Genomic DNA, 13,126 nt, shown 5'->3' with positions numbered 1-13,126 from the left:
GGCGACAGTCATGCAAAAACGGTATTAGGTCTTGCCAAAAGTTGACTAAGCTATAGTGAGCCTTCGTCAGTCAATGATATAATAAATTGACCCTCGGATATCCTCTGACTAGGAGATGGTTATAAAGTTACTAACTCTCGATTTTGGAGGTAGATACTGTCTAGTGACACTTAAAGTAACGATTTAATCTTATAAACAGACTAACATCATAAGCCCATATCGTAAATTCACCGATGTTGATATCTAAGCTTACTTGAAATACCAATACCAATTTTTTTAACTCAATGAATCTTAAATATCAACATCAAAAATTATCTTCTGAAAGAGATATCTACTTATATTCCATTCAAATTTCTCGCAACATTTCAAATTAACGGATAGAAATGTGCAAATGAAGTTCAAACTGATTAATTGGGCAAATTGCTATATTGGTCACCATTACCGATCACAGATAGATTTGCGCCCTTCAGTAGTGTTTATTATGCTTGTGAAGTGGTAAGCGAAATCTGTGATTAAAGTTTAAAATAGACATGAGCAAAAAGTGCTTCAAGTCATATCAGCTCGATTACCGAATATCTAAATTTGACTAAAATTAACAAATCATTCTATTCATGGTTAAGAATCTTGTTTGAAGCAGCAAGCCATCTAATCCTTATTTACCTTTTTTTGAAAAAAATAATAGGTTGATACCTCTTTCAGTAGATGATTCATTGATATTTCAGTTTCATTGAGATTAAAAAAAATTAGTTCCACCATTGGTTGATTTTCAATATTGACCAATCGATAATCACAAATTTTAATAACTAAATCACAAAAACCGGTTCAAAACCACATTAGTTTTGAAACGATTAAATTATAATTTTAAACATGATATACTAGTTAATTCCTCGTAGTCGTAGGTAATTAGTTTATTTCCTTAGTGAAATTAATGCTGAATATTATATACACAAAGTAAATAATAAATTAACTTCTAAAATTTAAATGTAAAGTGTGTGCATTATTTCCCAATTAATAAAAGATATCCACCTATTTTCATTCAAATTAATTACTAATTTGTGGATAATGGATAGAAAATGTCGAGCTCTAATTGCGATGTAGCTAAAATCAATCCCACTGGCTATTTATAATACAATATAACCTTTGCCCTATGTTTACTGTTTTGAATTTTATTTGTAAAATTTAAAACATAAAATAGTATTACAATTTTTTTAATTAAATAATTATTAATAAATTTCAATAAAATAAATTCTGGTTAAATACATAACACTACTTTTTATTAAGTTTCTGAAATTATCAGAGCTAAATATCAAAGACACATATTTAATTGCTCTCATTTCGACACAACTGCAACCGTATATATTCATTCATTTAATAACATTTCTCATTTCTAATTATTTAAATTCAAAGGGCTGTATTAACTTTTAAAGGTGAAAACCCAGCTGACTTAGAAGTAAAAAAATACCAGGCTGCCAGGATGTCTCTTACACAACAAAGTTGGCCATTCTCGCTTATGAGAAATGAATCCTTGTCATATGCATCTCTGGACTTTAGGATCTCCAGGACTCCCAACTGAATCAGGGTGGGAAATAGGGATTTTTTTAAAACTAGACATTGGGCCAGCGACCCCCGTCCCAGGAATAAATGAACAGGTCCATGACCATTGACCAGGGCGCGGCGTCTGCTAAACTAAAGAAGTGGGTAATTAAAATAGTTGAGATAATGTCTGGACCCTGGTTACCCTAGAATTTCCTTAGTGGTCCTGTGGACCACTGCTCACCCTCCGATTTAATTTTTAAACTGGTCATTTTCCCTGTGCCACCGCCTTATTTGCAACGCTGAACTGAAGATTTCTTTTGACCGGACCATAGCCTACTCGATCACGCGCAACACGTCGCAAGCTGCTTGCGCTATAGCGCGAGTCAGGGTGGGATATAAGGATTTTTTTAAACTGGACATTAGGCCAGAGACCCTCCTGACTTGGAATAAATAAACTGGTCCGTGACCATTGGCCAGAGCACGTCGTCTGCTAAGCTAAGGAAGTGCATAATTAAAATATTAGAATTTTAATGTGTGGACTCTGGTTACCCTTGAATTTTTTAGTATTCTCGTGGACCACTGACCCCCTTCCGATTTAATTTTTGAACTGTACCAGGCAATTTTTAAACTCGTCATTTGCCCTGTGTTACCGCCTTATTTCCCACGCTGGCGCGAGTTGCTTTGCGTTGTCGAGTGCGTGATGGAGCGGGCTATGCCTGGAGTCCCAACCCCCGTTACTTACTACCAAAATACCCACTAGCATAGCCCACTCGATCACGCTCTCTTTTCCCCGGCTACATATTTTGAAGAGGGCACTTTTTATGCGTATTTATTAACAATCTTGGATCACCTTTGTGGACTTTTAGGGTAGCTCTTATAAATTGAGTCGGTATTGCCCTGACTATATTGTGTTTAAGATTTATAAGCTTAATATCAAACAGACGTTAGTTAATGCTACAAAAAAGTTCGAAATTGATAATCTCGGATCGTCTTTGAGAAGTTTTAAGGATATCCGAATTTCATATTGGGCTTATGAAAAGATTGAGCTAAAGGTTAAACAGACATAAATCAGCGTTTTAAAAAATTGTGTAAAACTGTCAATTTGGTCCTATTTGTGGAATTTTTAGGGGAGCGCCTCGCGTTTCAATAAAGGGTTGTAAAAAATTGTATTATGTTAATTACAATAAGAATACAAACTTTCAATGAGATACGTTTTTATTTTTTGGAGTATCATTATAAATAAATGACTGATTGAGCTAAAGTTACGGTCCCCTTTTTAAGCTGTTTGCCCATAGCAACAGCTTTATACGGCGACCCCTGGAAGCAGGCTGGCAGGCAGGCAGGCTGGCTGTTTCGCGTTCGCGTACATTTTCGTAAATTTAAATTTCGCGGCAGAGCTCGCCGGAATTTGATCCTCCACCGCACTAGCGACATCTATACTAAATTCGATCATATTTTCGACGAGAAAATGCGGTCTTTCGGAGCTAGCTGGGCTCGAACTTACGAGTGACTGACGACTCCGGTGTGGGATGCGGATACTCAACGTCTGCGCCACTACGGATTGTTGTTAAGCTATCGATACTTTTCCTGTACTTTTCCACGCCTTGCTTATTGGTAGCGGGAATGCCTAACTGCAAACAGCGTTACTATGCCTTGGGGCATATCTTGTTATATGTTTCTGCTTAGTGTAGATTTTGAAAATGTAAAACAGTTTCTTAACAATCTTAATTAAAATGAAGACTGAAGGAGCAGATATTAATCAAAAATGTCTTGATTAGAATCAAGTCCTAAAAAGTATCGATAAGACTGAGGTTATCACTTGACTGAAGGATCAGATATTAATTTTTCTTTTAATTGAAACTTAAAGGCATGCTTAAGAAAAAACAACGTTCCATTACCGTTTTCCGTTGAAATAACTTATTTTACAGGTAATCAATTTCAAAAATTTACTTATCTCGGGTTTTCGGGCACAATTCCATTCCCCCAAAACATTTTATCATTACATTAATTACTTTTGAGAGATAACGTGTCAAAATAAGCTTTAAAACAATAAAAAACTGAATGAGCGGTCTGTTTAGCCATGACCAAAACCTTCAAATCAGTGTTGCTAATGTTAGAAAGTGGATGTTCCCACTTCCATTTTAAAAGTTTGCCGCATTTCCCACAAGCCCTTTTTTACAGTCATATTTATCTGGACTATTTTATCATACTAAATTTAATATGGAATATCACTCCGCATGGCTTTGACAATATGTACAAATGCTATAAAGCTTTAAAATTCTCAAAATATGCTTTCTTTTTTTTCAGTGCCAAACTTAAAATCACCGAATTTATTTCAAAATGTCGCTTGAAATTATTAAACCGGATAAAATTTTCGAAAATGCACTAATTTTAACTGTGCAGTTAAAATTAGTGCATTTTTGAAAATTTTGCACTATTAACCCTTGAACAGGAAAATTCCAACATTTGATTGATTTAGGAAAAATATTACTTTCCCCACAGAGCCTAAAACCAAACCTAAATCTCCCACGATGTGGGAAATTACCCACACATTGGCAACACTGCTTTAAAAACTTACAACAAGCACACTTTCGAGACATGTTCTGAACAAATTAGTGCTTAACCCTCTAATAGTACGACCACGGAGAATTGATGTAAACTGTAGTTAAAATATATTCATGTGCGACCTGCGGCACTGAATGGTCTCTAACCATTGTTTGAAACTAGAGAGAGAAATAGTGAGCAGCATTAATCATGTCCTGAGCTATGAGAATGAACAGTATGACTGTTGACTGAAGTACACTAGACATTACATCATTTTGCATAACCACGAGTAAAAATCTAACTGTCCCTACTTAATTTTCCGCCATTGTTTTAAAACGTATCCACTGCGAAGCATGCCGGGCACAAATGAGGGAACCTTTTAAAACTCAATGTCATACACGTACTCTCTCAAAAGTAATTAATGTAATGATAAAATGTTTTGGGGGAATGGAATTGTGCCCGAAAACCCGAGATAAGTAAATTTTTGAAATTGATTACCTGTAAAATAAGTTATTTCAACGGAAAACGGTAATGCAACGTTGTTTTTTCTTAAGCATGCCTTTAAGTTTCAATTAAAAGAAAAATTAATATCTGATCCTTCAGTCAAGTGATAACCTCAGTCTTATCGATACTTTTTAGGACTTGATTCTAATCAAGACATTTTTGATTAATAATAAGATAGATCTCTTCGAAAAGTCAGAATTACCAAGTATCTATGGTGTAGTGGTTATCGCGTCCGCTTTACACGTGGAAGGTCTCAGGTTCGAGCCGTGATTTATACATGTTTTGACCATCGTGATAAGACATAGTTATAAGCTAGATATCTTCGAAACCATTATATTAACACGTATCTATGGTGTAGTGGTTACCTCGTCCGCCTAATACGCGGAGGGTCCCAGGTTCGAGCCCTGGTAGGGACATGTTTTGACCATCGTGATTAGACATAATAATAAGGTATATCTCTTCGAAAACTCAGATTAACCAAGTATCTGTGGTGTAGTGGTTATCACGTCCGCTTTCCACGCGGAAGGTCTCAGGATCGAGCCCTGATAGATACATGTTTTGACCATCGTGATTAGTCATAGCTATAAGCTAGATCTCTTCGAAAACTTTACATTAACACGTAGCTAAGGTGTAGTGTTTATCACGTCCGCCTAACACGCGGAAGGTTTCAGGTTCGAGCCCTGATGGATACATGTTTTGACCATCGTGATTAGACATAATAATAAGGTAGATCTCTTCGAAAACTCAGATTAACCAAGTATCTGTGGTGTAGTGGTTATCACGTCCGCTTTCCACTTGGAAGGTCTCAGGATCGAGCCCTGATAGATACATGTTTTGACCATCGTGATTTGACATAATAATAAGGTAGATCTCTTCGAAAAGTCAGAATTACCAAGTATCTATAGTGTAGTGGTTATCGCGTCCGCTTTACACGTGGAAGGTCTCAGGTTCGAGCCGTGATTTATACATGTTTTGACCATCGTGATAAGACATAGTTATAAGCTAGATCTCTTCGAAACCTTTATATTAACACGTATCTATGGTGTAGTGGTTACCACGTCCGCCTAACACGCGGAGGGTCCCAGGTTCGAGCCCTGGTAGGGACATGTTTTGACCATCGTGATTAGACATAATAATAAGGTATATCTCTTCGAAAACTCAGATTAACCAAGTATCTGTGGTGTAGTGGTTATCACGTCCGCTTTCCACGCGGAAGGTCTCAGGATCGAGCCCTGATAGATACATGTTTTGACCATCGTGATTAGTCATAGCTATAAGCTAGATCTCTTCGAAAACTTTACATAAACACGTAGCTAAGGTGTAGTGTTTATCACGTCCGCCTAACACGCGGAAGGTGTCAGGTTCGAGCCCTGATGGATACATGTTTTGACCATCGTGATTAGACATAATAATAAGGTAGATCTCTTCGAAAAGTCAGAATTACCAAGTATCTATGGTGTAGTGGTTATCGCGTCCGCTTTACACGCGGAAGGTCTCAGGGTCGAGCCCTGATGGATACATGTTTTGACCATCGTGATAAGACATAGTAATAAGCTAGATCTCTTCGAAAACTTTATATTAACACGTATCTATGCTGTAGTGGTTACCACGTCCGCCTAACTCGCGGAGGGTCCCAGGTTCGAGCCCTGGTAGGGACATGTTTTGACCATCGTGACTAGACAAAATAATAAGATAGATCTCTTCGAAAAGTCAGAATTACCAAGTATCTATGGTGTAGTGGTTATCGCGTCCGCTTTACACGCGGAAGGTCTCAGGGTCGAGCCCTGATGGATACATGTTTTGACCATCGTGATAAGACATAGTAATAAGCTAGATCTCTTCGAAAACTTTATATTAACACGTATCTATGCTGTAGTGGTTACCACGTCCGCCTAACTCGCGGAGGGTCCCAGGTTCGAGCCCTGGTAGGGACATGTTTTGACCATCGTGATTAGACAAAATAATATATAGATCTCTTCGAAAAGTCAGAATTACCAAGTATCTATGGTGTAGTGGTTATCGCGTCCGCTTTACACGCGGAAGGTGTCAGGTTCGAGCCCTGATAGATACATGTTATGACCATCGTGATTAGACATAGTAATAAGCTAGATATCTTAAAAAACTTTATATTAACACGTATCTATGGTGTAGTGGTTATCACGTCCGCCTAGCACGCGGAAGGTCCAAGGTTCGAGCCCTGGTAGATGCATGTTTTGACCATCGTGATAGGACATAATAATAAGGTAGATCTCTTCGAAAACTCAGAATAATAAAGTATCTATGGTGTAGTGGTTATCACGTCCGCCTAACACGCGGAAGGTCCAAGGTTCTAGTCCTGGTAGATACATGTTTTGACCATCGTGATAAGACATAGTAATAAGCTAGATCTCTTCGAAAAGTTTTTATTAACACGTGTCTATGGTGTAGTGGTTATCACATCCGCCTAACACACGGAAGATCCCAGGTTCGAGCCCTGGAAGGGATATGTTTCGACCATCGTGATTAGACATAATAATTAGGTAGATTTCTTCGAAAACTCATAATAACAAAGTATCTATGGTGTAGTGGTTATCACGTCCGCCTAACACGCGGAAGGTGGCAGGTTCGAGCCCTGATAGATACATGTTATGACCATCGTGATTAGACATAATAATAAGGTAGATCTCTTCGAAAACTCACAATAGCCAAGTATATATGGTGTAGTGGTTAACACGTCCGCATAACACGCGGAAGGTCCCAGGTTCGAACCCTGATAGATACATATTTTGACCATCGTGATTAGACATAATAATAAGGTAGATCTCTTCGAAAAGTCAGAATTACCAAGTATCTATGGTGTAGTGGTTATCACGTCTGCTTTACACGCGGAAGGTCTCAGGTTCGAGCCCTGATGGATACATGTTTTGACCATCGTGATAAGACATAGTAATAAGCTAGATCTCTTCGAAAACTTTATATTAACACGTATCTATGGTGTAGTGGTTACCACGTCCGCCTAACTCGCGGAGGGTCCCAGGTTCGAGCCCTGGTAGGGACATGTTTTGACCATCGTCATTAGACATAATAATAAGGTAGATCTCTTCGAAAACTCAGAATAACAAAGAATCTATGGTGTAGTGGTTATCACGTCCGCCTAACACGCGGAAGGTGTCAGGTTCGAGCCCTGATAGATACATGTTATGACCATCGTGATTAGACATAATAATAAGGTAGATCTCTTCGAAAACTCAGAATAACAAAGTATCTAGGGTGTAGTGGTTATCACGTCCGCCTAACACGCGGAAGGTCCAAGGTTCGAGCCCTGGTAGATACATGTTTTGACCATCGTGATAAGACATAGTAATAAGCTAGATCTCTTCGAAAAGTTTTTATTAACACGTGTCTATGGTGTAGTGGTTATCACATCCGCCTAACACCCGGAAGATCCCAGGTTCGAGCCCTGGTAGGGATATGTTTCGACCATCGTGATTAGACATAATAATAAGGTAGATCTCTTCGAAAACTCACAATAGCCAAGTATCTATGGTGTAGTGGTGATCACGTCCGCCTAACACGCGGAAGGTCTCAGGTTCGAGCCCTGATGGATACATGTTTTGACCATCGTGATTAGACATAATAATAAGGTAGATCTCTTCGAAAAGTCGGAATTACCAAGTATCTATGGTGTAGTGGTTATCGCGTCCGCTTTACACGCGGAAGGTCTCAGGTTCGAGCCCTAATAGATACATGTTATGACCATCGTGATTAGACATAGTAATAAGCTAGATCTCTTCGAAAACGTTACATTAACATGTATCTATGGTGTAGTGGTTATCACATCCGCCTAACACCCGGAAGATCCCAGGTTCGAGCCCTGGTAGGGATATGTTTCGACCATCGTGATTAGACATAATAATAAGGTAGATCTCTTCGAAAACTCACATTAGCCAAGTATATATGGTGTAGTGGTGATCACGTCCGCCTAACACGCGGAAGGTCCCAGGTTCGAGCCCTGATGGATACATGTTTTGACCATCGTGATTAGACATAATAATAAGGTAGATCTCTTCGAAAAGTCAGAATTACCAAGTATCTATGGTGTAGTGGTTATCGCGTCCGCTTTACACGTGGAAGGTCTCAGGTTCGAGCCGTGATTTATACATGTTTTGACCATCGTGATAAGACATAGTTATAAGCTAGATCTCTTCGAAAACTTTATATTAACACGTATCTATGGTGTAGTGGTTACCACGTCCGCCTAACACGCGGAGGGTCCTAGGTTTGGGCCCTGGTAGGGACATGTTTTGACCATCGTGATTAGACATAATAATAAGGTAGATCTCTTCGAAAACTCAGAATAACAAAGTATCTATGGTGTAGTGGTTATCACGTCCGCCTAACACGCGGAAGGTCCAAGGTTCGAGCCCTGGTAGATACATATTTTGACCATCGTGATAAGACATAGTAATAAGCTAGGTCTCTTCGAAAAGTTTTTATTAACACGTGTCTAAGGTGTAGTGGTTATCACATCCGCCTTACACCCGGAAGGTCCCAGGTTCGGGCCCTGATAGGGACATGTTTTCACCATCGTGATTAGACATAATAATAAGGTAGATCTCTTCGAAAACTCACAATAGCCAAGTACCTATGGTGTAGTGGTGATCACGTCCACCTAACACGCGGAGGGTCCCAGGTTCGAGCCCTGGTAGGGACATGTTTTGACCATCGTGATTAGACATAATAATAAGGTATATCTCTTCGAAAACTCAGATTAACGAAGTATCTGTGGTGTAGTGGTTATCACGTCCGCTTTCCACGCGGAAGGTCTCAGGATCGAGCCCTGATAGATACATGTTTTGACCATCGTGATTAGTCATAGTTATAAGCTAGATCTCTTCGAAAACTTTACATTAACACGTATCTAAGGTGTAGTGTTTATCACGTCCGCCTAACACGCGGAAGGTGTCAGGTTCGAGCCCTGATGGATACATGTTTTGACCATCGTGATTAGACATAATAATAAGGTAGATCTCTTCGAAAAGTCAGAATTACCAAGTATCTATGGTGTAGTGGTTATCGCGTCCGCTTTACACGCGGAAGGTCTCAGGTTCGAACCCTGATGGATACATGTTTTGACCTTCGTGATAAGACATAGTAATAAGCTAGATCTCTTCGAAAACTTTATACTAACACGTATCTATGGTGTAGTGGTTACCAAGTTCTTCTAACACGCGGAGGGTCCCAGGTTCGAGCCCTGGTAGGGACATGTTTTGACCATCGTGATTAGACATAATAATAAAGTAGATCTCTTCGAAAAGTCAGAATTACCAAGTATCTATGGTGTAGTGGTTATCGCGTCCGCTTTACACGTGGAAGGTCTCAGGTTCGAGCCGTGATTTATACATGTTTTGACCATCGTGATAAGACATAGTTATAAGCTAGATCTCTTCGAAAACTTTATATTAACATGTATCTATGGTGTAGTGGTTACCACGTCCGCCTAACACGCGGAGGGTCAAAGGTTCGAGCCCTGGTAGGGACCTGTTTTGACCATCGTGATTAGACATAATAATAAGGTAGATCTCTTCGAAAACTCAGAATAACAAAGTATCTATGGTGTAGTGGTTATCACGTCCGCTTTACACGCGGAAGGTCTCAGGTTCGAGCCCTGATAGATACATGTTATGACCATCGTGATTAGACATAGTAATAAGCTAGATCTCTTCGAAAACATTACATTAACACGTATCTATGGTGTAGTGGTTATCACGTCCGCCTAACTCGCGGAAGGTGTCAGGTTCGAGCCTTGATAGATACATGTTTTGACCATCGTGATTAGACATAATAATAAGGTAGATCTCTTCGAAAACTCAGAATAACAAAGTATCTATGGTGTAGTGGTTATCACGTCCGCCTAACACGCGGAAAGTCCAAGGTTCGAGCCCTGGTAGATACATGTTTTGACCATCGTGATAAGACATAGTAATAAGCTAGATCTCTTCGAAAAGTTTTTATTAACACGTGTCTATGGTGTAGTGGTTATCACATCCGCCTTACACCCGGAAGGTCCCAGGTTCGAGCCCTGATAGATACATGTTTTGACCATCGTGATTAGACATAATAATAAGGTAGATCTCTTTGAAAAGTCAGAATTACCAAGTATCTATGGTGTAGTGGTTATCGCGTCCGCTTTACACGCGGAAGGTCTCAGGTTCGAGCCCTGATGGATACATGTTTTGACCATCGTGATAAGACATAGTAATAAGCTAGATCTCTTCGAAAACATTATATTAGCACGTATCTATGGTGTAGTGGTTACCAAGTCCGCCTAACACGCGGAGGGTCCCAGGTTCGAGCCCTGGTAGGGGCATGTTTTGACCATCGTGATTAGACATAATAATAAGGTAGATCTCTTCGAAAACTCAGATTAACCAAGTATCTGTGGTGTAGTGGTTATCACGTCCGCTTTACACACGGAAGGTCTCAGGTTCGAGCCCTGATAGATAAATGTTTTGACCATCGTGATTAGTCATAGTTATAAGCTAGATCTCTTCGAAAACTTTATATTGAATCGTATCTATGGTGTAGTGTTTATAACGTCCGCCTAACACGCGGAAGGTGTCAGGTTCGAGCCCTGATAGATACATGTTTTGACCATCGTGATAAGACATAGTTATAAGCTAGATCTCTTCGAAAACTTTATATTAACACGTATCTATGGTGTAGTGGTTACCACGTCCGCCTAACACGCGGAGGGTCCCAGGTTCGAGCCCTGGTAGGGACATGTTTTGACCATCGTGATTAGACATAATAATAAGGTATATCTCTTCGAAAACTCATATTAACCAAGTATCTGTGGTGTAGTGGTTATCACGTCCGCTTTCCACGCGGAAGGTCTCAGGATCGAGCCCTGATAGATACATGTTTTGACCATCGTGATTAGTCATAGTTATAAGCTAGATCTCTTCGAAAACTTTACATTAACACGTATCTATGGTGTAGCGGTTATCACGCCCGCTTTACACGCGGAAGGTCTCAGGTTGGAGCCCTGATAGATACATGTTTTGACCATCGTGATTAGACATAGTAATAAGCTAGATCTCTTCGAAAACTATATAATAACACGTATCCATGGTGTAGTGGTTATCACGTCCGCTTTACACGCGGAAGGTCTCAGGTTCGAGTCTTGGTAGGGACATGTTTTGACCATCGTGATTAGACATAATAATAAGGTAGATCTCTTCGAAAACTCAGAATAACAAAGTATCTATGGTGTAGTGGTTATCACGTCCGCCTAACACGCGGAAGGTCCAAGGTTCGAGCAATGGTAGATACATGTTTTGACCATCGTGATAAGGCATAGTAATAAGCTAGTTCTCTTCGAAAAGTTTTTATTAACACGTGTCTATGGTGTAGTGGTTATCACATCCGCCTAACACCCGGAAGATCCCAAGTTCGAGCCCTGGTAGGGACATGTTTTGACCATCGTGATTAGACATAATAATAAGGTAGATTTCTTCGAAAACTCAGAATAACAAAGTATCTATGGTGTAGTGGGTATCACGTCCGCCTAACACGCGGAAGGTGTCAGGTTCGAGCCCTGATAGATACTTGTTATGACCATCGTGATTAGACATAGTAATAAGCTAGATCTCTTCAAAAACTTTATATTAACACGTATCTATGGTGTAGCGGTTATCACGTCCGCTTTACACGCGGAAGGTCTCAGGTTGGAGCCCTGATAGATACATGTTTTGACCATCGTGATTAGACATAGTAATAAGCTAGATCTCTTCGAAAACTTTATATTAACACGTATCTATGGTGTAGTGGCTACCACGTCCGCCTAACATGCGGGAGGTCCCAGGTTCGAGCCTTGGTAGGGACATGTTTTGACCATCGTGATTAGACATAATAATAAGGTAGATCTCTTCGAAAACTCAGAATAACAAAGTATCTATGGTGTAGTGGTTATCACGTCCGCCTAACACGCGGAAGGTCCAAGGTTCGAGCCCTGGTAGATACATGTTTTGACCATCGTGATAAGACATAGTAATAAGCTAGATCTCTTCGAAAAGTTTTTATTAACACGTGTCTATGGTGTAGTGGTTATCACATCCGCCTAACACCCTTAAGATCCCAGGTTCGAGCACTGGTAGGGATATGTTTTGACCATCGTGATTAGACATAATAATAAGGTAGATCTCTTTGAAAACTCACAATAGCCATGTATCTATGGTGTAGTGGTGATCACGTCCGCCTAACACGCGGAAGGTCCCAGGTTCGAGCCCTGATAGATACATGTTTTGACCATCGTGATTAGACATAATAATAAGGTAGATCTCTTTGAAAAGTCAGAATTACCAAGTATCTATGGTGTAGTGGTTATCGCGTCCGCTTTACACGCGGAAGGTCTCAGGTTCGAGCCCTGATTTATACATGTTTTGACCATCGTGATAAGACATAGTATTAAGCTAGATCTCTTCGAAAACTTTATATTAACACGTATCTATGGTGTAGTGGTTACCACGTCCGCCTAACACGCGGAGGGTCCCAGGTTCGA

General features: G+C 39.9%; 13 non-coding genes across 13 annotated transcripts; all 13 read left to right on the top strand.

The window, feature by feature from the left end:
* Positions 1 to 4,927: 4,927 nt before the first annotated feature.
* Positions 4,928 to 5,000, top strand: TRNAI-AAU (transfer RNA isoleucine (anticodon AAU)). Its single transcript has one exon. It is a non-coding gene; the product is annotated as a tRNA-Ile (tRNA).
* A 65-nt stretch (positions 5,001 to 5,065) lies between these two features.
* Positions 5,066 to 5,138, top strand: TRNAG-UCC (transfer RNA glycine (anticodon UCC)). The gene has a single exon. It is a non-coding gene; the product is annotated as a tRNA-Gly (tRNA).
* A 617-nt stretch (positions 5,139 to 5,755) lies between these two features.
* On the top strand, positions 5,756 to 5,828 carry TRNAG-UCC (transfer RNA glycine (anticodon UCC)). Its single transcript has one exon. It is a non-coding gene; the product is annotated as a tRNA-Gly (tRNA).
* An 892-nt stretch (positions 5,829 to 6,720) lies between these two features.
* Positions 6,721 to 6,793, top strand: TRNAA-AGC (transfer RNA alanine (anticodon AGC)). Its single transcript has one exon. It is a non-coding gene; the product is annotated as a tRNA-Ala (tRNA).
* Positions 6,794 to 8,100: 1,307 nt separating this feature from the next.
* TRNAV-AAC (transfer RNA valine (anticodon AAC)) lies at positions 8,101 to 8,173 on the top strand. The gene has a single exon. It is a non-coding gene; the product is annotated as a tRNA-Val (tRNA).
* Positions 8,174 to 8,928: 755 nt separating this feature from the next.
* On the top strand, positions 8,929 to 9,001 carry TRNAV-AAC (transfer RNA valine (anticodon AAC)). The gene has a single exon. It is a non-coding gene; the product is annotated as a tRNA-Val (tRNA).
* A 341-nt stretch (positions 9,002 to 9,342) lies between these two features.
* On the top strand, positions 9,343 to 9,415 carry TRNAG-UCC (transfer RNA glycine (anticodon UCC)). Its single transcript has one exon. It is a non-coding gene; the product is annotated as a tRNA-Gly (tRNA).
* A 203-nt stretch (positions 9,416 to 9,618) lies between these two features.
* TRNAV-UAC (transfer RNA valine (anticodon UAC)) lies at positions 9,619 to 9,691 on the top strand. Its single transcript has one exon. It is a non-coding gene; the product is annotated as a tRNA-Val (tRNA).
* Positions 9,692 to 10,170: 479 nt separating this feature from the next.
* TRNAV-UAC (transfer RNA valine (anticodon UAC)) lies at positions 10,171 to 10,243 on the top strand. Its single transcript has one exon. It is a non-coding gene; the product is annotated as a tRNA-Val (tRNA).
* Positions 10,244 to 10,722: 479 nt separating this feature from the next.
* Positions 10,723 to 10,795, top strand: TRNAV-UAC (transfer RNA valine (anticodon UAC)). The gene has a single exon. It is a non-coding gene; the product is annotated as a tRNA-Val (tRNA).
* A 617-nt stretch (positions 10,796 to 11,412) lies between these two features.
* On the top strand, positions 11,413 to 11,485 carry TRNAG-UCC (transfer RNA glycine (anticodon UCC)). Its single transcript has one exon. It is a non-coding gene; the product is annotated as a tRNA-Gly (tRNA).
* A 1,031-nt stretch (positions 11,486 to 12,516) lies between these two features.
* Positions 12,517 to 12,589, top strand: TRNAV-AAC (transfer RNA valine (anticodon AAC)). The gene has a single exon. It is a non-coding gene; the product is annotated as a tRNA-Val (tRNA).
* A 203-nt stretch (positions 12,590 to 12,792) lies between these two features.
* Positions 12,793 to 12,865, top strand: TRNAV-AAC (transfer RNA valine (anticodon AAC)). Its single transcript has one exon. It is a non-coding gene; the product is annotated as a tRNA-Val (tRNA).
* The last annotated feature ends 261 nt before the right edge of the window (positions 12,866 to 13,126 follow it).

The sequence above is a fragment of the Phalangium opilio genome, unplaced genomic scaffold (genome assembly GCF_054372755.1).
Source record: "Phalangium opilio isolate 3A_F unplaced genomic scaffold, DU_Popi_V2 ptg000021l_1, whole genome shotgun sequence".
Taxonomy (NCBI): Eukaryota; Metazoa; Arthropoda; class Arachnida; order Opiliones; family Phalangiidae; genus Phalangium; species Phalangium opilio.
The sequence above is the reverse complement of the archived record's forward strand: the minus strand, read 5'-3'. Positions and strand labels throughout refer to the sequence as shown.